The 26,463-nt window shown below is 47.9% G+C and overlaps 1 protein-coding gene across 4 annotated transcripts in view; it reads right to left on the bottom strand.

Annotated features, from left to right (window-relative positions):
- The window catches only part of DLGAP4 (DLG associated protein 4), a 367,380-nt gene that overhangs the window by 160,552 nt on the left and 180,365 nt on the right, over positions 1-26,463 (bottom strand). The window lies entirely within an intron of this gene.

Genomic DNA, 26,463 nt, shown 5'->3' with positions numbered 1-26,463 from the left:
TCTGAGCGGTTCGTTTCCGATCCGCTCAGCAAAGCACTGCCTGTACCATTTTCTGAGTGTTTTTGCTCAATGGAAGGTATAGGGAAATTGCAAACCGCATGAAAAACCGCTTGGTATAGAATTTTCCCCAGTGCTCTTAAGAATAAATACATTGTATTTATTATTTTCCGGGTCAGAGTTCACTTCCTGATGCAAAACAAATCGCTCTGCAAAAGCGATTTGAAAAGCGTTTTACACAAAATCGAAGCGTGCAGGTAATCGCCGGGAGGGAGGAAAAAAAAGTGCCTTCAGCAATTTCAATTTTAGATGTGAACAAAGTCTAAAAAGCAATAAAAGGAGAAAAAAGAGGTGGCTTACCTCAGGGATGACGCACAATTAATTCAACAATTAACAATTGTTATTTGCTGTTACAAACATGAACAGAGAAACTGGGATTGATCACAGTTTGCAGCAACACAGACACTGAGGCAGGGAAGTACTGTGCAAAATGTTTATTGACAAATCGTGCTTCAGACAATGTAATGCAAATTCCATGCAATTGCATACACAACAAACAATCAGGAATGCAAAGACAAATATACACAATGATGCAATCACCACATGCATAAACACCATACAAGCAAAGTGCAAATCCCCAAAATCCTATCTATCTAACTAAATATATACAGGATATACGGATATACACACATATACACAGCACAAATATATACAATATATATACACAATCGCAGTACAAGGAGGCAGGCATAAATCGCGGTCAGAACAAGCATAAGTCGGCAATAATCGGGCAATCACGGTACAAAGGAGCAGACAGGAATCAAGGTAGACAGGAAATAGGTTCAGTAACAGGGTAGCAGGCACAGGAATACAAAATACTAGGAAACCAAGGTTGTCCAGATACTCCAGCTTGTGAGCGCAAAGTTCTGGCACAAGTTACATCTTGCAAGGCCTTTATATAAAGAGAACACACCTGCTGCCTGATTGAAATGCATAGTCAGTGTAGAGCAGCCCTTGTAGTGGCATAGCTGTTTTCAGACTGAATAGAGCCACCTAATGGTGGAGCAGTGAAAGTCCATGACATGCCAAGTCCCCAGAGCCACCTGCTGGTGGAATAATGAAAGTCCATAAAAGTTCAAGTCAATGCTGTCACCAGCAGGCAGAAAGTGGCAGAACATGTTTCCTGACATTTGCTCTCTAGCTACTGGGGCAGCTGGATAGTGTACCAGCTAAAGACACCACCTTTGGCTCAGGGGATCAAGGTTCACATCTGGCAGTAGTTAGTTACCTACTCATCCAGATACCTATTCGGCAAGGAGTCCTTGGACAACACTCACTAATGCTCCGTGGTAGCCTATTCGATGCACCCTTAGGCCCAGTGCACACCAAAACCGCTAGCAGATCGTCAAAACGCTAGCAGTTTTTGGAGCAGAGAGCCGATATTTGGCCGGGTGCACACCGAGCGGATTTTGTATGCGATCCGCCGGCCGCATCAGCCAGTGAAAACGCTTCGCTATTGTATTTCAATGTGTGGTGCACACCGGCGGTTTGAGGTTTTTAGCAAACCGCAAACGTGCAGCAGGAGGCACGTTTGCGGTTTGCTAAAAACCTCAAACCACCGATGTGCACTAGCCCATTGAAATACATTAGCCAAGCGGATTTGCAGGCGGATGCGGCCGGTGGATCGCATCCAAATCCGCTCAGTGTGCCCCAGGCCTGAGTGAGTGCAGATTTCAAGTGCCTTGACAGGAGAAAAGCACTAAACAAATGTTATAATGGGGTAGCTGGATAGTGTACTGGTGAAACCAGGCACCACCTTTGACAGAGGTTAGAATCCCGGCTGCAGCCAGTTACCTATTCATCAAGTCGTCCTTGGGCAAGACTTCCCAACGTAACAAGGTGGCCTACTGAGCATCCCCCTAGAGGCTTAAGTCTTCAGCTTTGTGTCTGATCAGCAGCATAGCTAAGGAGCTTTGGGTCCCAGTGAAAATTTTACATTCCCCCCCCCCCCCCCCCCCCCAGGCTTCTATACATAACAATTTATATGGTGCACCAAAACCTGCCAAGGACATCCACAGTATTAGAGATGTAAGCAGAGGAGGGGAAAAGCATGCTAATGATGACCACTATTCAAAGCATCTATAGAAGTGATTATTACCAGCACAGGACCAATAAACAGCTAATACTGCCATTGAAGGAGGGTCCCTCTGGCCCAAGGGCCATGTTGCAGTCGTAACCTCTGCATCCCTTATTGTTACGCCACTGTGTCTGACATGGGGAGAAATTCAGTATACAAATGTTATTGCCACACTGCAAATAAAAATTGTTAATTTTTGAATTAATTCCACGTAATCCCTAAAATAAGCTACATCCCTTTCCTCCTTATTTGAATTCAGTTTTATTATAACCTGAGCACGATGGCCTTACAGGAGGCCTCCAACTGCACATACCTGCACTGGTAGCCATTTTTTTCGCTCAAGACAGCAACCACAACTCAAAAGAGTCCATCTAACCCGAGTGGAGACAAGAGTTCTCCACGTGCCTTATTGGTTGGTTGCCTGCGTAAGCAACCTAATTTTGTGAGTACCGTTTACCTACTCTTGCTCCATTTTCAGTACATACTACACTATCCGGGCTCCCGTTGTTTCTGTGTTTATTTTTCAAGGTACATCCTGTCTCTCAAGCCGTTTTTCATGGTGATCACTGCTTTGGTCTTCTGCTGCAATTACTTTAAAGTGCTGACCCACAGCTCTATTGATTTGTATTGAGCTTTAGAATGGAAATGGCGAATGGCTGTTTACTATAAAAAAAAGAGGCCTGCGATTACTTCAGTTTCACACTTTTTAAAGTGGTAATCTGCAGAAAAAGCTGTGAGGGAGTATTTGAAGAAAAAAAAGGTCATTTTTATATTCTGATGCAGGCTAAATGAACCAATCAACTGTCAATGTGTGTACTGTTTCCGTTTCCTTCACCACAAAGTGGAGGTCATTCATTGTCTGCAGTGTATCAGGAAGACAAGGATTCTATGGTAGGGGCAGAGCTGGGAACACTGTTGTAGGTAGGGTTTGTAAGAAGAATTAAAGAAGCCATTGGTGTGAGATTATGTTCATTTGTAGTATCTAGTCTTGTACAGAGCATTTTCTAAAGTTTATTAAAGAGAGTCACAGAAGCGAAACTGTACAGGTTTTTGTATGGCCGGGTGACTGTTTTAGTTACATCATGCAATCGTTGTTTGAAAAGTGGTATTTTCTATGCTATACACTCTCTGACACCAGCTTGTGAAAGAACAGGTCATTAAACCTCTCTTCCCCTCCCTCCCCAGATGGAAAGAGGGGAACTGATGTACATGGAAGAGCAGGTTGTACATGACAGTGGGGAATTGATGTACAACATGGAAGAGCGGGCTGCAACGTGGAAGAAGGGAACTGCTGTAAATGGTAGCCGAGGCTGTACATGGCAGAGGGTAACTTATTTACAACATGGAAGAGAGGGCTGCAACGTAGAAGAAGGGAACAGCTGTAAATGGAAGATGAGGCTGTACATGGCAGAGGGTAACTGATTTACAACATGGAAGAGCGGGCTGCAACGTGGAAGAAGAGAACTGATGTACAAGGAAGAGGGGTGGTACAGGTAAGAAAGAAACAGAAGTAAATGGAAAAGGGGCTGTACACAGAAATGGGAAACCAATGTACATGGAAAAGGGGGCTGCACATGGAAGAGGGGAACTTGCTGTACAATCAAGGGGAGAACTGCTGTTCAGTGAAGAGGGGGTAACACATGAAGGGGTTAGATAAGGAAAAGGGAGCTTCTATATATGGAAGAGGAGGGGTGCACATGGAAGGAGGATCTTCTGTATATGGAAGAGGGGGGCTCCACATGGCAGATGCAGCTTCTGTATATGGAAGAGGGGGGCTCCACATGGTAGATGCAGCTTCTGTATATGGAAGAGGGGGGCTCCACATGGTAGATGCAGCTTCTGTATATGGAAGTGGGGGACTGCACATAGTGGAGGCAGCTTCTGTATATGGAAGAGGGGGGTGCACATGGTAGATGCAGCTTCTGTATATGGAAGAGGGGGGCTCCACATGGTAGATGCAACTTCTGTATATGAAAGAGGGGGGCTCCACATGGTAGATGCAACTTCTGTATATGGAAGAGGGGGGCTCCACATGGTAGATGCAACTTCTGTATATGGAAGAGGGGGACTGCACATAGTGGAGGCAGCTTCTGTATATGGAAGAGGAGGGGTGCACATGGAAGGAGCTTCTGTATATGGAAGAGGGGGGCTCCACATGGTAGATGCAGCTTCTGTATATGGAAGAGGGGGACTGCACATAGTGGAGGCAGCTTCTGTATATGGAAGAGGAGGGGTGCACATGGAAGGAGCTTCTGTATATGGAAGAGGGGGGCTCCACATGGTAGATGCAGCTTCTGTATATGGAAGTGGAGGACTGCACATAGTGGAGGCAGCTTCTGTATATGGAAGAGGGGGTGGCACATGGTAGATGCAGCTTCTGTATATGGAAGAGGGGGGCTCCACATGGTAGATGCAACTTCTGTATATGGAAGAGGAGGACTGCACATAGTGGTGGCAGCTTCTGTATATGGAAGAGGAGGGGTGCACATGGAAGGAACTTCTGTATATGGAAGAGGGGGGCTCCACATGGTAAATGCAGCTTCTGTATATGGAAGTGGGGGACTGCAAATAGTGGAGGCAGCTTCTGTATATGGAAGAGGAAGGGTGCACATGGAAGAAGGAGCTTCTATATATGGAAGAGGGGGGCTCCACATGGTAAATGCAGCTTCTGTATATGGAAGTGGGGGACTGCACATAGTGGAGACAGCTTCTGTATATGGAAGAGGGGGTGCACATGGTAGATGCAGCTTCTGTATATGGAAGAGGGGGGCTCCACATGGTAGATGCAGGTTCTGTATATGGAAGTGGGGGACTACACATAGTGGAGGCAGCTTCTGTATATGGAAGAGGGGGGTGCATATGGTAGATGCAGCTTCTGTATATGGAAGAGGGGGGCTCCACATGGTAGATGCAGCTTCTGTATATGGAAGAGGGGGGCTCCACATGGTAGATGCAACTTCTGTATATGGAAGAGGGGGGCTCCACATGGTAGATGCAACTTCTGTATATGGAAGAGGGGGGCTCCACATGGTAGATGCAACTTCTGTATATGGAAGAGGGGGACTGCACATAGTGGAGGCAGCTTCTGTATATGGAAGAGGAGGGGTGCACATGGAAGGAGCTTCTGTATATGGAAGAGGGGGGCTCCACATGGTAGATGCAGCTTCTGTATATGGAAGAGGGGGACTGCACATAGTGGAGGCAGCTTCTGTATATGGAAGAGGAGGGGTGCACATGGAAGGAGCTTCTGTATATGGAAGAGAGGGGCTCCACATGGTAGATGCAGCTTCTGTATATGGAAGTGGAGGACTGCACATAGTGGAGGCAGCTTCTGTATATGGAAGAGGGGGTGGCACATGGTAGATGCAGCTTCTGTATATGGAAGAGGGGGGCTCCACATGGTAGATGCAACTTCTGTATATGGAAGAGGAGGACTGCACATAGTGGTGGCAGCTTCTGTATATGGAAGAGGAGGGGTGCACATGGAAGGAACTTCTGTATATGGAAGAGGGGGGCTCCACATGGTAAATGCAGCTTCTGTATATGGAAGTGGGGGACTGCAAATAGTGGAGGCAGCTTCTGTATATGGAAGAGGAAGGGTGCACATGGAAGAAGGAGCTTCTATATATGGAAGAGGGGGGCTCCACATGGTAAATGCAGCTTCTGTATATGGAAGTGGGGGACTGCACATAGTGGAGACAGCTTCTGTATATGGAAGAGGGGGGTGCACATGGTAGATGCAGCTTCTGTATATGGAAGAGGGGGGCTCCACATGGTAGATGCAGCTTCTGTATATGGAAGTGGGGGACTACACATAGTGGAGGCAGCTTCTGTATATGGAAGAGGGGGGTGCATATGGTAGATGCAGCTTCTGTATATGGAAGAGGGGGGCTCCACATGGTAGATGCAGCTTCTGTATATGGAAATGGGGGACTGCACATAGTGGAGGCAGCTTCTGTATATGGAAGAGGAGGGCTGCACATGGAACAAGGAACTTCTGTATATGGAAGAGGGGGCTGCACCTTCTCTATATAGAGGAGCATGGGCGTAGGGCCCGTGGTCGCAGGGGTCGCCCTGGCGACCGGGCCCGCCTCCTAAAGAGGCAGGGGAGGGGCCCGCGGGACTGGACCCCCCAGGTGTTGAAATCCCCGCAGCTCACTGTGGGGACTGGCTCCCGGAGGCAGAACAGGGCTACGGCAAGATGGTTGCCGAAGCCCTGCACTAGAGACTATTTGTGTCTCCAGTACAGAGCTTCGGGCGCCATCTTCCCTGTAGCCCTGCACTCTGCCTGTCAGCGCGGGAGAAACTGGCTGCAGGAGAGGATCGTCGCTGAGGAGCTGCACGGGGGAGGCTGGCTGCACGTCGGGGAGCTCACGTCAGAGGCTGGCCAGGTGAGTAAATTTTTTTTTTACTTGTACAGGTTTTTTTTCTGGTGAATGCTCCCCACATAGCGTTTTTTTTCTGGTGACTGCTCCCCACATAGCGTTTATTTTCTGGTGACTGCTCCCCACATAGCGTTTATTTTCTGGTGACTGTCCCCACATAACGATTATTTTCTGGTGACTGTCCCCACATAGCGTTTATTTTCTGGTGACTGCTCCCCACATAACAATTATTTTCTGGTGACTGCAGTGCTCCCCACATAGCGTTTATTTTCTGGTGACTGCTCCCACATAGCGTTTATTTTCTGGTGACTGTCCCCACATAACGATTATTTTCTGGTGACTGTCCCCACATCGCGTTTATTTTCTGGTGACTGCTCCCCACATAGCATTTATTTTCTGGTGACCGCACCCCACATAGCGTTTTTTTTCTGGTGACCGCTCCCCACATAGCGTTTTTTTCTGGTGACCGCTCCCCACATAACGTTTATTTTCTGGTGACCGCTCCCCACATAGCGTTTTTTTCTGGTGACCGCTCCCCACATAGCGATTTTTTCTGGTGATGCTCCTCACATAGCGTTTATTTTCTGGTGACCGCTCCCCACATAGCGTTTTTTTCTGGTGACCGCTCCCCACATAGCGTTTTTTTTCTGGTGACTGCTCCCCACATAGCGTTTATTTTCTGGTGAATGCCCCCACATTGCGTTTATTTTCTGGTGAAAGCTCCCACATTGCGTTTATTTTCTGGTGAAAGCTCCCACATTGCGTTTATTTTCTGGTGAATGCTCCCACATTGCGATTATTTTCTGGTGAATGCTCCCACATTGCGAATATTTTCTGGTGAATGCTCCCACATTGCGATTATTTTCTGGTGAATGCTGCGCACATAACGATTATTTTCTGGTGAATGCTGCGCACATAACGATTTTCTGGTGAATGCTGCGCACATAACAATTATTATCTGGTGAATGCTGCGCACATAACGATTATTTTCTGGTGAATGCTGCGCACATAATAATTATTATCGGGTGAATGCTGCACACATAACGATTATTTTCCTTCAGACTGGCATCTTGCTACTAATTGCCCTATTTCCTCTGGGTGCTGCGTATGTTTGCAAATTGAACGTGGCAGCCATGCTGCTGGAAAGCGGAATTGATATAGCCATGCCATGCACAGCTATGGGGATTTGGATATGTGTGTGCTTCGGGTGTTGCGAGGGGGGAGCTCTTGTTGCCGGGAGGGGGGGCCCACATCCAGATTCCGCATCGGGGCCCAGAGGTTTCTAGCTATGCCACTGTAGAGGAGGGGGGCTGCACAAAGTAGAGACAGCGTCTGTACATGGAAGGGGGAGGTGCTCATAGTATTAGCAGTTTCTGTACATGGAAAGGGGGGTACACATGGTGGAGGCAGCATCTGCATATGGAAAAGGGGGGTGCATATGGTAGAGGCAGCTTCCGTATATGGAAAAGGGGGGCTGCACATGGTGGAGGCAGCTTCTGTATACGGAAGTAGGTGGGTGCACATGGTGGAGGCAGCTTCTGTATAAAGAAAGGGGGGGGTGCACATGGTAGAGGCAGCTTCTGTGTATGGAAGAAGGTGGGTGCAGATGGTAGAGGCAGCTTCTGTATATGGAAGAGGTGGATTGCACATGGTAGAGTGTAGCTTCTGTATATGGAAGAGGGGGGTGCACATTGTAGAGGCAGCTTCTGTATACGGAAAGGTGGGTGCACATGGTAGATGCAACTTCTGTATATGGAAGAGGGGGACTGCACATAGTGGTGGCAGCTTCTGTATATGGAAGAGGAGGGGTGCACATGGAAGGAGCTTCTGTATATGGAAGAGGGGGGCTCCACATGGTAGATGCAGCTTCTGTATATGGAAGTGGGGGACTGCACATAGTGGAGGCAGCTTCTGTATATGGAAGAGGGGGGTGCATATGGTAGATGCAGCTTCTGTATATGGAAGAGGGGGGCTCCACATGGTAGATGCAGCTTCTGTATATGGAAATGGGGGACTGCACATAGTGGAGGCAGCTTTTGTATATGGAAGAGTAGGGCTGCACATGGAACAAGGAGCTTCTGTATATGGAAGAGGGGGCTGCACATGATAGAGGCAGCTTCTCTATATAGAGGAGGAGGGCTGCACAAAGTAGAGATAGCGTCTGTACATGGAAGGGGGAGGTGCTCATAGTATTAGCAGTTTCTGTACATGGAAAGGGGGGTACACATGGTGGAGGCAGCATCTGCATATGGAAAAGGGGGGTGCATATGGTAGAGGCAGCTTCCGTATATGGAAAAGGGGGGCTGCACATGGTGGAGGCAGCTTCTGTATACGGAAGTAGGTGGGTGCACATGGTGGAGGAAGCTTCTGTATAAAGAAAGGGGGGGTGCACATGGTAGAGGCAGCTTCTGTATATGGAAGAAGGTGGGTGCAGATGGTAGAGGCAGCTTCTGTATATGGAAGAGGTGGGCTGCACATGGTAGAGGCAGGTTCTGTATATGGAAGAGGGGGGTGCACATGGTAGAGGCAGCTTCTGTATATGGAAGAGGGGGGCAGCGCATGGTAGAGGCAGCTTCTGTATATGAAAGAGGTGGACTGCACATGGTAGAGTGTAGCTTCTGTATATGGAAGAGGGGGGGTGTACATTGTAGAGGCAGCTTCTGTATACGGAAAGGTGGGTGCACATGGTAGATGCAGCTTCTGTATATGGAAGTGGGGGACTGCACATAGTGGAGGCAGCTTCTGTATATGGAAGAGGAAGGGTGCACATGGAAGAAGGAGCGTCTATATATGGAAGAGGGGGGCTCCACATGGTAGATGCAGCTTCTGTATATGGAAGTGGGGGACTGCACATAGTGGAGGCAGCTTCTGTATATGGAAGAGGGGGGTGCATATTGTAGATGCAGCTTCTGTATATGGAAGAGGGGGGCTCAACATGGTAGATGCAGCTTCTGTATATGGAAATGGGGGACTGCACATAGTGGAGGCATCTTCTGTATATGGAAGAGGAGGGCTGCACATGGAACAAGGAGCTTCTGTATATGGAAGAGGGGGCTGCACATGATAGAGGCAGCTTTTCTATATAGAGGAGGGGGCTGCACAAAGTAGAGACAGCGTCTGTACATGGAAGGGGGAGATGCTCATAGTATTAGCAGTTTCTGTACATGGAAAGGGGGGTACACATGGTGGAGGCAGCATCTGCATATGGAAAAGGGGGGTGCATATGGTAGAGGCAGCTTCCGTATATGGAAAAGGGGGGCTGCACATGGTGGAGGCAGCTTCTGTATACGGAAGTAGGTGGGTGCACATGGTAGAGGCAGCTTCTGTATATGGAAGAGGTGGGCTGCACATGGTAGAGGCAGCTTCTGTATATGGAAGAGGGGGGTGCACATGGTAGAGGCAGCTTCTGTATATGGAAGAGGGGGGCAGCACATGGTAGAGGCAGCTTCTGTATATGGAAGAGGTGGACTGCACATGGTAGAGTGTAGCTTCTGTATATGGAAGAGGGGGGTGTGCACATTGTAAAGGCAGCTTCTGTATACGGAAAGGTGGGTGCACATGGTAGATGCAGCTTCTGTATATGGAAGAGGGGGGCTTCACATGGTAGATGCAACTTCTGTATATGGAAGAGGGGGACTGCACATAGTGGTGGCAGCTTCTGTATATGGAAGAGGAGGGGTGCACATGGTAGAGGGAACTTCTGTATACGGAAAGGGGCTGCACATGGTAGAGGCAGCTTTTGTATATGGAAGAAGGTGGGTGCACATGGTAGAGGGAACTTCTGTATACGGAAGAGAGGGGCTGCACATGATAGAGGAAGCTTCTGTATACGGAAAGAGGGGGTGCACATGATAGAGGCAGCTTTTGTATACAGAAAGGGGGGTGCACATGGTAGAGGCAGCTTCTGTACACGGACGGAAAGGGGGGGTTCACATGGTAGAGGCAGCTTCTGTATACAGAAAAGGGGGGGGGGCGCACATGGTAGAGGCAGCTTCTGTATATGAAAAGGAAGGGGGGGGGGTGCACATGGTGGAGGCAGCTTCTGTATAAAGAAAGGGGGGAGGTGCACATGGTGGAGGCAGCTTCTGTATATGGAAGAGGGTGGGTGCAGATGGTAGAGGCAGCTTCTGTATATGGAAGAGGTGGACTGCACATGGTAGAGGCAGCTTCTGTATATGGAAGAGGGGGGTGCACATTGTAGAGGCAGCTTCTGTATACGGAAAGGGGGGTGCACATGGTGGAGGCAGCTTCTGTATATGGAAGAGGGGGGCTGCACATGGTAGAGGCAGCTTCTGTATATTGAAGAAGGTGGGTGCAGATGGTAGAGGCAGCTTCTGTATATGGAAGAGGTGGACTGCACATGGTAGAGGCAGCTTCTGTATATGGAAGAGGGGGGGGGGGGTGCACATTGTAGAGGCAGCTTCTGTATATGGAAAGGGGGGTGCACATGGTGGAGGCTGCCTCTGTATACGGAAAAGGGGAGCTGCACATGGCGGAGGCAGCTTCTGTATATGGAAGAGGGGGGTGCACATGGTAGAGGCAGCTTCTGTATATGGAAGAGGGGGGCTGCACATGGTAGAGGCAGCTTCTGTATATGGAGGAGGGGGATGCACATGGTAGAGGCAGCTTCTGTATATGGAAGAGGGGGGCTGCACATGGTAGAGGCAGCTTCTGTATATGGAAGAAGGTGGGTGCACATGGTAGAGGCAGCTTCTGTATATGGAAGAGGGGGGCTGCACATGGTAGAGGCAGCTTCTGTATATGGAAGAAGGTGGGTGCACATGGTAGAGGAAGCTTCTGTATACAGAAAGGGGGAGCCACACATGGTAGAGGCAACTTCTGTATACGGAAAAGGGGGGGCGCACATGGTAGAGGCAGCTTCTGTATACAGAAAGGGGGGGGTGCACATGGTAGAGGCAGCTTCTGTATACGGAAAGGGGGGGTGTGTGCACATGGTAGAGGCAGCTTCTGTATACAGAAAGGGGGGGCTGTACATGGTAGAGGCAGCTTCTGTATATGAAAAGGGGGGGCTGCACATGGTAGAGGCAGCTTCTGTATACAGAAAAGAGGGGTGCACATGGTAGAGGCAGCTTCTGTATACGAAAAGGGGGGGGCTGCACATGGTAGAGGCAGCTTCTGTATATAGAAAGGGGGGGGCACATGGTAGAGGCAGCTTCTGTATACGGAAAGGGGGGGTATGTGCACATGGTAGAGGCAGCTTCTGTATACAGAAATGGGGGGCTGCACATGGTAGAGGCAGCTTCTGTATACAGAAAGGGGGGTGTGCATATGGTAGAGGCAGCTTCTGTATACAGAAAGGGGAAGGGGGGCGCACATGGTAGAGGCAGCTTTTGTATACAGAAAGGGGGGGCTGTACATGGTAAAGGCAGCTTCTGTATACAGAAAGGGGGGTGTGCATATATTAGAGGCAGCTTTTGTATACAGAAAGGGGGGGGGGGTGCACATGGTAGAGGCAGCTTCTGTATACGAAAGGGGGGGGGGGGCTGCACATAGTAGAGGCAGCTTCTGTATACGGGAAGTGGGAGGAGCACATAGAAGAAGGAGACTCTGTATATAAAAGAAGAGGTTGCACATGAAAGAGGAGGTTGCATGGGGAAGTTGGCCTAGAGAGCAAAAGAGAATAAATCCAGCTTTGGGTGTACATGTAAAGACCGATTCAGGGGGTCCCCAGAGAAGAATCAGAAATAGAGTATAATTGCATATTTGGTCATGAGTCAATCTGGGCTTGATGTAGTATATTTACAGTACAATTATAAGCACACCGAGCGTTTACCGTGGGACCCTGAGTTCTATAGCTGCACTGGTGAAAGGACTAACTCTTACACTGTTTGTGCATAAATACATAGGCATGGAGGGAAGATGCAGAGGGTTCACTGATACATCTCTCATTTCCCTGATTGCCACTTACCTATGGCTTATGTAAACCGTTTTAACACATCTGTAATAATAGGTAAGACAGATACACCATGCAGCTGCTCATTCTTTTCTGCATGAAGCCCAAATATCCTCTGATACATGAGCCACAACTTCCCAATTACCCAAAATTACTAGCCATCTGTTTCACAAATGCTGACCAGCTGCTGCCCATATGCTATGCTCCCCCCTCAATGCCAACAGCAAGCTCCCTCTCTCCAACTGCCAGTCATAGAGCTTACAGTCCAGCAGCCTTGTAGGGTAAAGAGTTAATCGTTATACATCACAACTGTCCCTCACTGTCCCTATTAGTCAATCAATCCCTGTCCCACTTTGCATGTTAGTTCTCTCTCTTTCAGGTCTAATGTTCGGTTCAAAACAAATAATTAATATATTATTATATTCACCTAGTAGTAAAGTTTATACTCTATGTGCAATGTTTTCTATTCCTTTATTTTAAGGTGCAGTGTGTTCTTGTAGCTTTCTCTTGTGACTATTGCTGTATCTGCGAAGGCTAGAAATGTTCGCTTTAGCTCACAGTCTTCCTGGTCTTTATATTGGAGGAATCTAGAGATGCGTCTTATTCACCTAAATATTTTTGAACAAGAAGGTGTCTCGCGCTTCAATTTCAAATAGTTGTATGAGTTGGGGAGTCCAACTTTCCTGAAACCGTCCCCATTGATGATCTATAACAAGAGGCTTGCTTATGTGATATAAAGGCATCAGGAAATTTGGGCACCAGGAAATAGCAGATAGCAGACAATCGGTAGCATATAGCAATATTCTATTATTGTACAGTGGTAATTTTCGTATTTGAGTATTTCTCAAACCTGTCCTTATGATTCCCCAACAGTGCATGTTTTGCAGGCAAACTCACATATGCACAGGTGGGGTAATTAGTGTCTAAGCTAGGTAGATTCCATGTACCTGAGAAACAAATTACCCCACCTGTCCATAGGCAAGGTTGCCTGCAAAACATGCACCTGTGGGGAGTGACAAAGCCAGGTTTTAAAAACACTGATCTAACCCAAATTACCCCCCCCCCCCCAACCTTAAAACCCCCCTTCCTGACGCCTAACCTTAACTGCTCCACTCCCCCCACACTGCAAACCCCCTTCCTTATGCCTAACCTCAACTGTATCCTCATACCTTACAAACCCCCTTCTTTACGCCTAACCTTAACACCCTATGCAAACCCCCTTCCTGGCACCAAAACATAATTGTTCCCAAATGTCTGCTTATAAAATGATATTTCCAGTTTCTGGCTTCAAGGCTACAGGTAGAGGCAAACTTTTGATGGGGCTTCCAGTGCTATTCACAGTTGAGCAATTATATCCTCATCACCCATGAATATGAGTACATTCGTTCCCCTGCCACTTGATTTAGGTATAGATTTCTAGTGTTCACAGCAGTGGCAAAACTACAATTCATGGGGCTCCCCCAGCAAAACTTTGACAGGCCCTCCAATGTGCACAGCCCATTCCTTGCCTCCCATTGGTGCCCTCCACATCCTTAGTCCTATCACACAAGGGTCATAAGACAAGTGTGGCTATCATGATCTTCACACCCATAAAAAGTGTAGCCACAAAAACACCTGATCTGGAGGACAGTCGCCTGTATAGGAGGAAGGAAGGTTAGTAGTTGGGACCCCCACTGCTCTTGGCCCATCTGCAATCACAGGGACTGCTCCCCTCTAGTTATAACCCTGCTTCACAGAATAGAGAAACAAACTTAAAGTGAAACGCCGACCAAGAATTGAACTTTATCCCAATCAGTAGCTGATAACCCCTTTTACATGAGAAATCTATTCCTTTTCACAAACAGACCATCAGGGGGCGCTGTATGACTGATAGTGTGGTAAAACCCCTCCCACCAGAAACTCTGAGGACCGTGGTACTCCTGGCAGTTTCCTGTCTGTGAATCTTGTTGCATTGTGGGAAATAGCTATTTACAGCTGTTTCCAACTGCCAAAAAAGCATGCAGCAGTTACATCACCTGCCAACAGTAAAAATGTCACCATGTAAAAAATGTCAGAATGTAAATCAGGGATTTAAAATATTTTACAATGGGCAAACACTGACTAAATCATTTACACATAATTATTGTAAAAATGAAGCACTTCTTTTTATTACATTATTTTCACTGGAGTTCCTCTTTAACACAACAGTAAACGGGTTAGAGACCGTAACAAGGAATCCTACAACCCCTGGGTACCACAGCAGCTGCAATGTCTATTGCTATACTCCTGGCTACACGTGGCTCACTAACAGTTGTGATATAGCTCATGGTGTCTGCTAAACAGAGGAAGGGGACTCATAGATCAGGTGTGAGAGGTGCAGAGGAAGGGGACTCATAAATCAGGTGTGTGAGATGCAGAGGAAGGGGACTCATAGATCAGGTGTGAGAGGTGCAGAGTAAGGGGACTCATAGATCTGGCATGTGAGATACAGAGGAAGGGGCCTCATAGATCAGGTGTGAGAGGTACAGAGGAAGGGGTCTCATAGATCAGGTGTGTGAGGTGCAGAGGAAAGGGAATCACAGATCAGGTGTGAGAGGTGCAGAGGAAGGGGACTCATAGATCAGGTGTGAGAGGTGCAGAGGAAGGGGACTCATAGATCAGGTGTGTGAGGTGCAGAGGAAGAGGACTTATAGATCAGGTGTGTGAGGTGCAGGGGAAGAGGACTCATAGATCAGGTGTGTAGATACAGAGGAAGGGGACTCATAGTTCAGGTGTATGAGGTGCAGAGGAAGGGGACTCATAGATCTGGCGTGTGATATACAGAGGAAGGGGACTCATAGATCAGGTGTGAGAGGTGCAGAGGAAGTGGACTCATTGATCAGGTGTGTGAGGTGTGTGAGGTGCAGAGGAAGGAGACTCATAGATCAGGTGTGAGAGATGCAGAGGAAGGGGACTCATAGATCAGGTGTGTGAGGTGCATAGGAAGGGGACTCATAGATCAGGTGTAAGAGGTGCAGAGGAAGGGGACTCATAGATCAGGTGTGTCAGGTACAGAGGAAGGGGACTCATAGATCAGGTGTGAGAGGTACAGAGGAAGGGGACTCATAGATCAGGTGTGTGAGGTGCAGAGGAAGGGGACTGATAGATCTGGCATGTGGGGTGCAGAGGAAGGGGACTCATAGATCAGGTGTGTGAGGTGCAGAGGAAGGGGTCTCATAGATCAGGTGTGAGAGGTGCAGAGGAAGGGGACTCATAGATCAGGTGTGAGTAGTGCAGAGGAAGGGGACTCACAGATCAGGTGTGAGAGGTGCAGAGGAAGGGGACTCATAGATCAGGTGTGAGAGGTGCAGAGGAAGGGGACTCATAGATCAGGTGTGAGAGGTGCAGAGGAAGGGGACTCATAGATCAGGTGTGTCAGGTACAGAGGAAGGGGACTCATAGATCAAGTGTGAGAGGTACAGAGGAAGGGGACTCATAGATCAGGTATGTGAGGTGCAGAGGAAGGGGACTCATAGATCTGGTGTGTGAGTTGCAGAGGAAGGGGTCTCATAGATCAGGTGTGTGAGGTGCAGAGGAAGGGGACTCATAGATCAGGTGAGTGAGGTGCAAAGGAAGGGGACTCATAGATCAGGTGTGTGAGGTGCAGAGGAAGGGGACTCAGAGATCAGGTGTGTGAGTTGCAGAGAAAGGAGACTCATAGATCAGGTGTGTGAGGTGCAGAGGAAGGGGACTCAGAGATCAGGTGTGTGAGTTGCAGAGAAAGGAGACTCATAGATCAGGTGTGTGAGGTGCAGAGGAAGGGGACTCATAGATCAGGTGTGTGAGGTGCAGAGGAAGGGGTCTCATAGATCAGGTGTGTGAGGTGCAGAGGAAGGGGACTCATAGATCAGGTGTGTGAGATACAGAGGAAGGGGACTCATAGATCAGGTGTGTGAGTTGCAGAGGAAGGGGTCTCATAGATCAGGTGTGTGAGGTGCAGAGGAAGGGGTCTCATAGATCAGGTGTGTGAGGTGCAGAGGAAGGGGTCTCATAGATCAGGTGTGTGAGGTGCAGAGGAAGGGGACTCATAGATCAGGTGTGTGAGTTGCAGAGGAAGGGGACTCATAGATCAGGTGTGTGAGGTGCAGAGGAAGGGGACTCATAGATCAGGTGAGTGAGGTGCAAAGGAAGGGGACTCATAGATCAGGTGTGTGAGGTGCAGAGGAAGGGGACTCAGAGATCAGGTGTGTGGGTTGCAGAGGAAGGGGTCTCATAGATCAGGTGTGTGAGGTGCAGAGGAAGGGGACTCATAGATCAGGTGTGTGAGATACAGAGGAAGGGGACTCATAGATCAGGTGTGTGAGTTGCAGAGGAAGGGGTCTCATAGATCAGGTGTGAGAGGTGCAGAGGAAGGGGACTCATAGATCAGGTGTGAGAGGTGCAGAGGAAGGGGACTCATAGATCAGGTGTGTGAGTTGCAGAGGAAGGAGACTCATAGATCAAGTGTGTGAGGTGCAGAGGAAGGGGACTCATAGATCAGGTGTGTGAGTTGCAGAGGTAGGGGACTCATAGATCAGGTGTGTGAGTTGCAGAGGAAAGGGGTCTCATCGGTCAGGTGTGTGAGGTGCAGAGGAAGGGGACTCATAGATCAGGTGAGTGAGGTGCAGAGGAAGGGGACTCATAGATCAGATGTGTGAGGTGCAGAGGAAGGGGACTCATAGATCAGGTGTGTGAGGTGCAGAGGAAGGGGTCTCATAGATCAGGTGTGTGAGGTGCAGAGGAAGGGGACTCATAGATCAGGTGTGTGAGATACAGAGGAAGGGGACTCATAGATCAGGTGTGTGAGTTGCAGAGGAAGGGGTCTCATAGATCAGGTGTGTGAGGTGCAGAGGAAGGGGACTCATAGATCAGGTGAGTGAGGTGCAAAGGAAGGGGACTCATAGATCAGGCGTGTGAGGTGCAGAGGAAGGGGACTCAGAGATCAGGTGTGTGAGTTGCAGAGAAAGGAGACTCATAGATCAGGTGTGTGAGGTGCAGAGGAAGGGGACTCATAGATCAGGTGTGTGAGGTGCAGAGGAAGGGGTCTCATAGATCAGGTGTGTCAGGTACAGAGGAAGGGGTCTCATAGATCAGGTGTGTGAGGTGCAGAGGAAGGGGACTCATAGATCAGGTGTGTGAGATACAGAGGAAGGGAACTCATAGATCAGGTGTGTGAGTTGCAGAGGAAGGGGTCTCATAGATCAGGTGTGTGAGGTGCAGAGGAAGGGGTCTCATAGATCAGGTGTGTGAGGTGCAGAGGAAGGGGTCTCATAGATCAGGTGTGTGAGGTGCAGAGGAAGGGGACTCATAGATCAGGTGTGTGAGTTGCAGAGGAAGGGGACTCATAGATCAGGTGTGTGAGGTGCAGAGGAAGGGGACTCATAGATCAGGTGAGTGAGGTGCAAAGGAAGGGGACTCAGAGATCAGGTGTGTGGGTTGCAGAGGAAGGGGTCTCATAGATCAGGTGTGTGAGGTGCAGAGGAAGGGGTCTCATAGATCAGGTGTGTGAGGTGCGGAGGAAGGGGTCTCATGGATCAGGTTATTTTTTTCATTTACCCTCATCTGCCACACTGCTCATAACAATATGAAGTGTATCATATCAAATTATATCGACCTGTTCAGCCAAACATCAGCATGGCCCTGAAATGCTGGTGGTTTATATCAAGTGTTCACCTTGGATGTTGCTAGCCACCCCACACAGAACTTACATTGTGACACCTATTTGTGTAAAGACAAAAGGGAGCACAGATCATCTGTATGTACACAGTGCATTGAGGGGTGCTGAGGGTGGGCAACACAGAGCTCTGACTTAGAGCTCATGTCAAGTACTACACAGTGTGTGCCGAAGCAAACGGTCAAGTGTGCAATCATCTAATGTCGTGAGGTAGTTTTAGCTTGTGTATAAATAATAGTTTTACGATGAATATTCAATTGTGCAACTGGTTCTTGCTACAGATATTTTTTTTTTAAAACGAAACTATAGCCAGCATTTTTTATTCAAATGTCTGATTAACCTGTGTGCTCTCAAGTCCCCCTCCCGAACACCCGCAGAGACAGACACACAAGCATAGCATAAAAATCTGTTTGTGTGTTTAACTGTAAGGGGCAGATTCAAATAAATTGGTAAAATGTATATGCGCACACAGCACATGTGAAATTTACGCATGCATGAAATAGAGGTGTGAGGAAAAATGGGCGCCCGTTTTCGTTAATAAAATTATTGTTAATACCTACGGATATTCTTTGATTCTAAAGTGTAAATAGTGTATATTATTGTAAATTTGTAATAAAATATCAGTATTTATTAATGATATTTTATATCAACTTAACCTAACTCTACTCTCACACAGAACTCTTCCTTCCTGACGACCTAAACCTAAAACTCCCCTCCTTGCCACCTAACCCTAAAACCCCGCTTCTTGACACCTAACCCTAAAACCCCGCTTCTTGACACCTAATCCTAAAACCCCACTTCTTGACACCTAGCCCTAAACCCCCTTACTGATGCCTAACCCTAAAACCCCCTTTCTGAGGCATAAAAATTGATCCACTCCGGATTCCTTTAAATAGTGGCCGTGCCAACCTATCCGTGCACTCCAAGTGTCAAAACAGAAGAAAAGGATCCTCTCAGTGGTATCACTCCAAAAGAATTAATTCAATAAAAGCAGAGCAGATAAAAAGTACAAGGTTCACTTACAAGTTGAGGTCCCCTCCTATATACCAAGCACTGTGTGATGTTGTCACACTGCCCACTCTCATCCCAAATAGTTTGGGTTCTTGTCGTCATCAGAGGCCCCTTATAGTAACCACCCTGTAGTTGTTAGGTACAGGGGCGTAGCAATAGGGGGTGTAGAGGTTGCGACTGCATCTGGGCCCTTGGGCCACAGGGGCCCTTCTTCAACTGCAGTATTACCTCTCTATTGGTCCTGTGCTCATAATAATCACTTCTATAGATACTATGAATAGTGGTAATCATTAACAGACTGTTCCCCACCCCCTTCTTGTATCTCTGACACTGTAGTTGCCATTGGCAGCTTTTGGTGCGCCGTATCAGTTGTTATGTAGAGAGTGCTTGGGGGCCCCAATGTAAAGCTTGCACCGGGGCCCACAGCTCCTTAGCTACGCTACTGGTTAGGTACTTATATTTAAAGGACACCTAAGTGAGAAGGCTATGGATGCTGCCATATTTAAACAATGCAAATTGCTTGGCTGTCCGGCTGATCCTCTGCCTCTAATAGTTTTAGTCATAGACCCTTAACAAACATGCAGAGACTGAAGTTTGCCTGGATTTGCTGCATGCTTGTTTCAGGTGGGTGATCCAGACACTCAAGGGCGTTGCTAGGATCCCAAGAGATCCGGGGCACTTTTGGGCACTCCAGCTGAAAAATGGGTGTGACCCTGCACCAGAATGTGGGTGTGGTCATGAGTGGAGCCAAATTGAAACAAGCTCAATAGCTGTCTGTGAGAAAACGCGGAAAAGCCGCCGCCAAGACTCAAGGTGAGGCGGCTGTTTCCGCGTTTGACATGGCAGTTGGGGCGCAGTCGGAGCGTGGAGAAACCGCCACATGCTCTAACTACAGGGCGCCGGATTCCGCGTCCAATGCGGCAAGTTGCTCGCATAGGCCTGCTCCTCTCAGTAAGGCGGAATGCAGAGTAAACGCCGCACGCCCAGAAAGCGTGGCGGCGGATTCCGCATCTAATACAGCAGAAACATTACAACACATGACTGGTGTGGCTGGGATGGATAGTCCACACTGGTTTAGGAGGACGCGCGCGCGCGCAGAGAGGCAGGGCCTTTATGGCAGTCAGAGGAGGGTCAGCTGACCAGGCCGGTCAGCTGACAATTGCAGCAACTTTCATTGGTCCAGCACTTAGGGGAGACGCTGGAGAGCGCTGGTGTATATATACTGGGTGATGGTCATTTCTCTGGTGTCGGGCGCTGCGATCACTACGTGGTAGCACTTAGACCTTGTAAGTATCTGTGTTTATTAGTCAGTTTCCAAAGGTGTTGATGATCACGGAGCTCACACCTTAGCCTAGGAATTCTGTTACTATCTGTATTGTTATCTAGACCAGTTTCCAAGGTGTTGACGGCCATGGAACTCACACCTTAGTCTAGGAATTCTGTACCATCTGTATTATTTGTATTATCTAGTTTAGTTCCTGGAGTGTGAGAATCTTGGAGCTCACACTCAAGCTTAGGCATTGTTGATTATCTGTTATGACCTTCTGCATTCCTGACCATTCTCCTGATCTCTGATTTTGTACCTTGTCTTTCTGATTCTCTGTTGCCGAAACCCGTCTAGTCTCTGGATTCTGTATCTGCCTACTGTCTCTGTACTTTGTCTGTCCATGTGTTAACGACCTGGCTTGTCCGACCTCGAGAACTATCTCCCCTGTTAGGAGATAGTTCACAGATCTGTCAGTGACACTCCACCACTGGTGTCACTCACGTTCTGTCCTTCCCACTGTCTCAGCCTGGCTCCGCCCCTTGGGGAGCAGCAGGCTTGTGGAAGGAAGCTAATCCTTAACAGTAGATCCTACTGTCTAGCACCCATTCTCCGGGTGCTTTCCTCAAAGTATTACTTGTGCACCAAACACTCTCACATCTCAGGTGTCCAGAGGTTCGAAGATATATTGGATTATCGGTGATACTGCAGATCATCAATAATCGGGTATATTCTGCATTCTCGGTGATACTGCAGATCACCGGTAATCAGATCCTCTCTGTGTTACACCGACCGTTACACTGTCTAAGTAGGCCTGCCAAGAAAAAATGTTCGATAAAGCTGTGGTGCCTCTATGATATCCTGGGAGCTATGGTGCCTCAGTAAGGGCTTTCTGGGTGCTGTGATGCATCTCAGGGTGCTTTGGTTCCTGTATAGGGGGGCATGCTGGGTGCTGTGGTACAGTTATGTTCAAAACTATTCAACCCCCACTGAAATTGAGTGTTTTGGCCAGTTTGACATTGATTGTGATCATTTCAGTCATCTTGTTTACAATTAAATCAAAGAGGCACTTGTAAGTCAGACAAATATAACATAACATTTATAATGAAATAACCACAAATGTATTTTCTGTGCTCACATCATTATCAGTTTTATTCAACCCCCAAGTGACATTCATTCTTAGTACTTAGTACAACATCCTTTTCCAATTATAACAGCTTTTAAACGTGAAGCATAGCTTGACACAAGTGTCTTGCAGCGATCTACGGGTATCTTAGCCCATTCTTCATGGGCAAAAGCCTTCAGTTCAGTCACATTCTTAGGCTTGCACGCTGCAACTGCTTTCTTTAAGTCCCACCAGAGGTTCTCAATCGGATTTAAGTCTGGTGACTGCAATGGCCACTGCAAAATGTTCCAGCCTTTAATCTGCAACCATTCTCTAGTGGACTTGGAGGTATGCTTGGGATCATTGTCCTGTTGAAAGGTCCAACGTCTCTCAAGCCTCCGGTTTGTGATGGACTGCATCACATTTTCATCCAATATCTCCTGGTACTGAAAAGAATTCATGGTACCTTGCACACGCTGAAGCTTCCCTGTACCTGCAGAAGCAAAACAGCCCCAAAGCATGATTGACCCCCCACCATGCTTCACAGTAGGCAAGTTGTTATTTTCTTCATAGGCCTTGTTCTTCCTCCTCCAAACATAGCGTTGATCCATGGGCCAAAACAGTTATAATTTTGTTTCATCAGTCCACAGAACACTACCACAAAAGGAGGAGGAAGAACAATAATTTTGAACACAACCTCTATAAGGCATGCTGGGTGCCGTAGTGTCATTCTGGGGTGCTGTAGTGCCTCTATGGAGCATGCTGGGTGCTATAGGGTTATGCTGGGTGCTGTGGTGCCTCTATGGGGCATGATGGGTGCTGTAGTGCCATGCTAGGTGCTATGGTGCCTCTATGGGATCTCTGTGGGGCATGTTGGGTGCTGTGTGGTGCCTTGCTAGGTGCTGTGGTGCCTGGAGCCTCCATAGGAAGAATGCATAGTAGTGTGTGTCCTCACTGTTTCACCAACCAACTCCCACCCACCCCCCGCAGAGTAGCACAGCGGTAAGAACTACTCATCTCCATCGGTAGCTGACAATTCTCCTCCAAGCATCTAGGAGCTCTAGCATCTAGTTCATCCTCAGACACTAGGGGAGAAGTCTGGAAGAGAAGAGGTCTGCAGAATCGGGGACATCCGGGGCACCCCAGTATAGATCCAGGGCATGTGTCACTGATCTTTGGGGCTAGCAACGCCCCTACTGATGCATGGAAGATCAGCTAGGCAACTGGCATTGTTTAAAAGGAAATAAATATGGCAGCCACCACTTCAGGTATCCTAATAATCTTCAAGCAGATCTCAGTGAGACTGAGCACTGTATAACAGAGTAACCAAGCAGCTCAGGGTGACCAAACCACTAGGAGTGTATAGGGGGATAAAAGAGACCTAAAAGCCCTCCTACTAAAAACCAAATCACATGAGCATTGTATGTCTCCCAGAATAATCCCAGCAGAGTCCCCAGACTCCTCCTGCAGGAAATAACATCACTGATCACAGAGACGCACTATAAAGATACCAGTATGCTCATTAGCTATTCACAGTTATTCAGGGGATGTTACATGTTATCCAACACAGCTTCCTTTCAGGCTTGGCATCTGTGAGCACTTCAGTTCTCGGAATATAATTATTCTTTTTTGAAGTGGCGGTAGCTGTACATTACTGGAAGAATGGGGGGGGGGGGGGGGGAGTGATTACCATATGAATTTGAGAGACTGTATGTTGATCAGTTGTATCTGGTTCCTGAATCCTGTCACAGTTTTAAAATGGGTCCCCTGATTTGTACACATTAGGCTGCACATTGTAATCATCAAGCAAGAATTTTGCTTTAACTCAGTCTTTGCAGAGGCAGTGATTTTTCAAGGCTACTTACAGGGAAAAGAAACAATTCAGGATCTCTGGCCATTTATAGAAGGCACTGTGGTACCTGTGCTGCATTTGCAAATAAAGGCAGCACCTTTAATCCCCCTAGGGAGACGGCTGTCAGCAGACAGGCAGCAGGTAGCTGGAGATCAGTACAGTGGCTCTTAGTCAAATCATCCCTGTGAATGCTAGACACAGTTTAAGAAATACCATCAAAGAACTAATCACAGCGCTTATGTTACCCTTTTTAATACTGAAGCTAAAACTCCTATCTTAAAATTTTACTAACAAGAACAGAGGCAGCAACATTGAGAGAGTTAGGCCGGTTTCACACTGTAAACTATCGGCAGCGACGTGGTGCAACATTCCCACAGAACCGCCATAAACAGGCCTTCAGGGAACTTCACATTGAAGGTGGCGCATACACAACCCTATTACGTGGGCCAAAACAGTTCACTGGTTCTTTACACAGTCCAGATCTGCCAATACACCAATACTTATGCGCTCTTCATTAGCCCTTATCAAATCTTCCTAATCCACCACCAACACCTTGTGAGCTTACACTCACCAGATTGTAAGACCTCCACTCAGGTCTATTCGCACATTGGGACACTTCAGGCCGTCCCCCACCACATCAGGCACTTGTCACCACCACTTTTCTCCTCCCTAATTGTAGCTGGCAGATCACCATATGCATATAACCTCGAGAACAAACCATCACATAGCATACAACCGTATAAAATGTATTTAGTTATAAAATCATATTGCACTTACAAATTGCCTTCTTTGGTTCAAAGCACAGAGTTTGGGTACAAGCTCTCCCCCGTTTAGTTGGGCCCCAGCTGGCACTGGATGCTCCTATACTTCACCCGGGGTGGTGTGCACTACCACACCCGTCACTGTCAGGAATGCCGCTCGTCCGCCCTCGTGTCTCCAATATAGGTATGCAACTTGGATGTGGACCAGTATAAAACAATAAAGGCTGCATTTGATTGGTGTATTTTCAAAATTAATTTGAATGAATAAATAAAATTACTATAAAATGTGAATCAACCCCATCCTGACGCTAAATTCATAACCTCCACCCCAGCACTAACCCCTTCCGTATTCCGTACCCTAAACTCCCCTAACATAAAACCCCATCCTGACACTAAATTCACAACCTCCATCCCAGCACTTACCCTTCCGTATTCCGAACCCTAACCTCCCCCTAACATAAACCCCCATCCTGACGATTACTCCTAACCTCCACCCCAGCACTAACACCTTCCTGGACCCTAACCTTACCTAACATAAATCCCATCCTGACGCTCAATACTAACCTCCGTCCCAGCACTAACACCTTCCAGGACCCTAACCTTCCCTAACATAAATCGCATCCTGACGCTTATTCCTAACCTCCACCCCAGCACTAACACCTTCCAGAACTCTAACCTCCCCTAACATAAACCCCATCCTGACGCTTATTCCTAACCTCCACCCCAGCACTAACACCTTCCAGAACCTTAACCTCCCCTAACATAAACCCCATCCTGACTCTTACTCCTAAACTCCACCCCTGCACTAACCCCTTCCAGAATCCGAACCCTAACCTCCCCTAACATAAACCCCATCCTGACGCTCATTACTAACCTCCACCCCAGCTCTAACACCTTCCTGTTATGATCATGTCTGCAGCGTTTACTGCTGGCTGCAGTGGTATTGCAACCCAAGCAGTTCTGATGTCATTACATGCATTTTCTTGCATAGTTTGGTTTGCACTTAAACTAGTTGCTGATTCCATCTGCAGTCGCTCTGAAGTTAATGACAGTTTAATATGCTTTTGTGTAAACAAACATTGTCTGCTGCAATGGAGGGGCAATCCCTTTCCTGCAGGCTGCATATCATTGTCTGCCTTTTCCTGCTGTCAGCCTGTGATTAATTACCATTCACTTGTGTGGGAATCTGCAGGTCTGCTCCCATTGGATGACCTCAGTATAAAGAACTGCTTCCTGCAATGCTTGATGGGCTACCATAGTCTCAGATTCTGTCTGTTACTCTGCTCGTGCCCCACCTCGTTCCTAGTCCGTGTGGACTGCGCTGACTCCTGCGAAGGGGTCAGCGAGTCCTCCTAGTTCTGCTCTTGTTCTAGAAGTTGTTACTCTGCTTGTCTTGTGTCATATATTGGTTCATCGCCAATATATACGCATACTTGCGCATTTTGTTATTTTCCTTGTATTCGTGTTACGTTGATACATCAGTGTCGCTGATATATACGTACACGAACTGTTTATTTCCTGTGTTCAGTTAGTCAGCCTTCCAGCACGTTTTGGTAGTTTGCGCGTATCGTGATCACCCGTGCTGAGCTAGTATCCTGCTCCTGGTCCTGTTTGTGGATTGCGTTCATCTCTGCGAGGAGATAACGAATCCTTCTGAATCCTGTCCTGTTACCGTTTGTGGATTGCGTTCATCTCTGCGAAGAGATAGCGCAGGCGCAGTAGCTCACAACTTCAGCCGAAGTCGCCAGCTTAACTGAGCCAGTAGGATGACAGAGGGGACCCAGAGGATGGAGGATGTAGAGGAACCTGGCGGGCTACAGGGGCTGGAGGGAGCCCCAGGTAAGTGCAGATTGTAATTTCTAGGCACTGCTCAGGGTCTCTTTAACAACTTGAGGACCGCAGTGTTAAACCCCCCTAAAGACCAGGCTTTTTTATTGTTAATTGGCCACTGCGGCTTTAAGGGCAAGCTGCAGGGCCACACAACACAGCACACAAGTGATTCCCCCCCTTTTCTCCCCACCAACAGAGCTCTCTGGTGGTGGGGTCTGATTGGTCCCCCCGTGTTTATTTATTTTTTTAAAATATTTATGTTCGTGTTTTTTTAATTTTTTTTTTTACTATACATGTTTTGTTTTGTTTTTTTCAAACCCCTCCCTCCCTCCCCAGCCAGCCAATCATGGTGATCGGCTGTCATAGGCTTCTGCCTATGAGAGCCGATCGCTCTCCTGTCCCCCAGGGGGACAGCCATGTCACATGGCTGTTCCCAGCACAGTGCTGCTGCTGATCGCAGCACTGTACTAACTGTAAAGACGGCGGTTTCGCCGTCTCACAGTCTCCCGAGCGGCAATTGCCGCTCGGAGACTGAA

Source organism: Hyperolius riggenbachi, chromosome 12, assembly GCF_040937935.1.
Source record: "Hyperolius riggenbachi isolate aHypRig1 chromosome 12, aHypRig1.pri, whole genome shotgun sequence".
Lineage (NCBI taxonomy): Eukaryota > Metazoa > Chordata > Amphibia > Anura > Hyperoliidae > Hyperolius > Hyperolius riggenbachi.
Note: the sequence above shows the minus strand (reverse complement) of the source record. Positions and strands in the feature narration are given on the sequence as shown.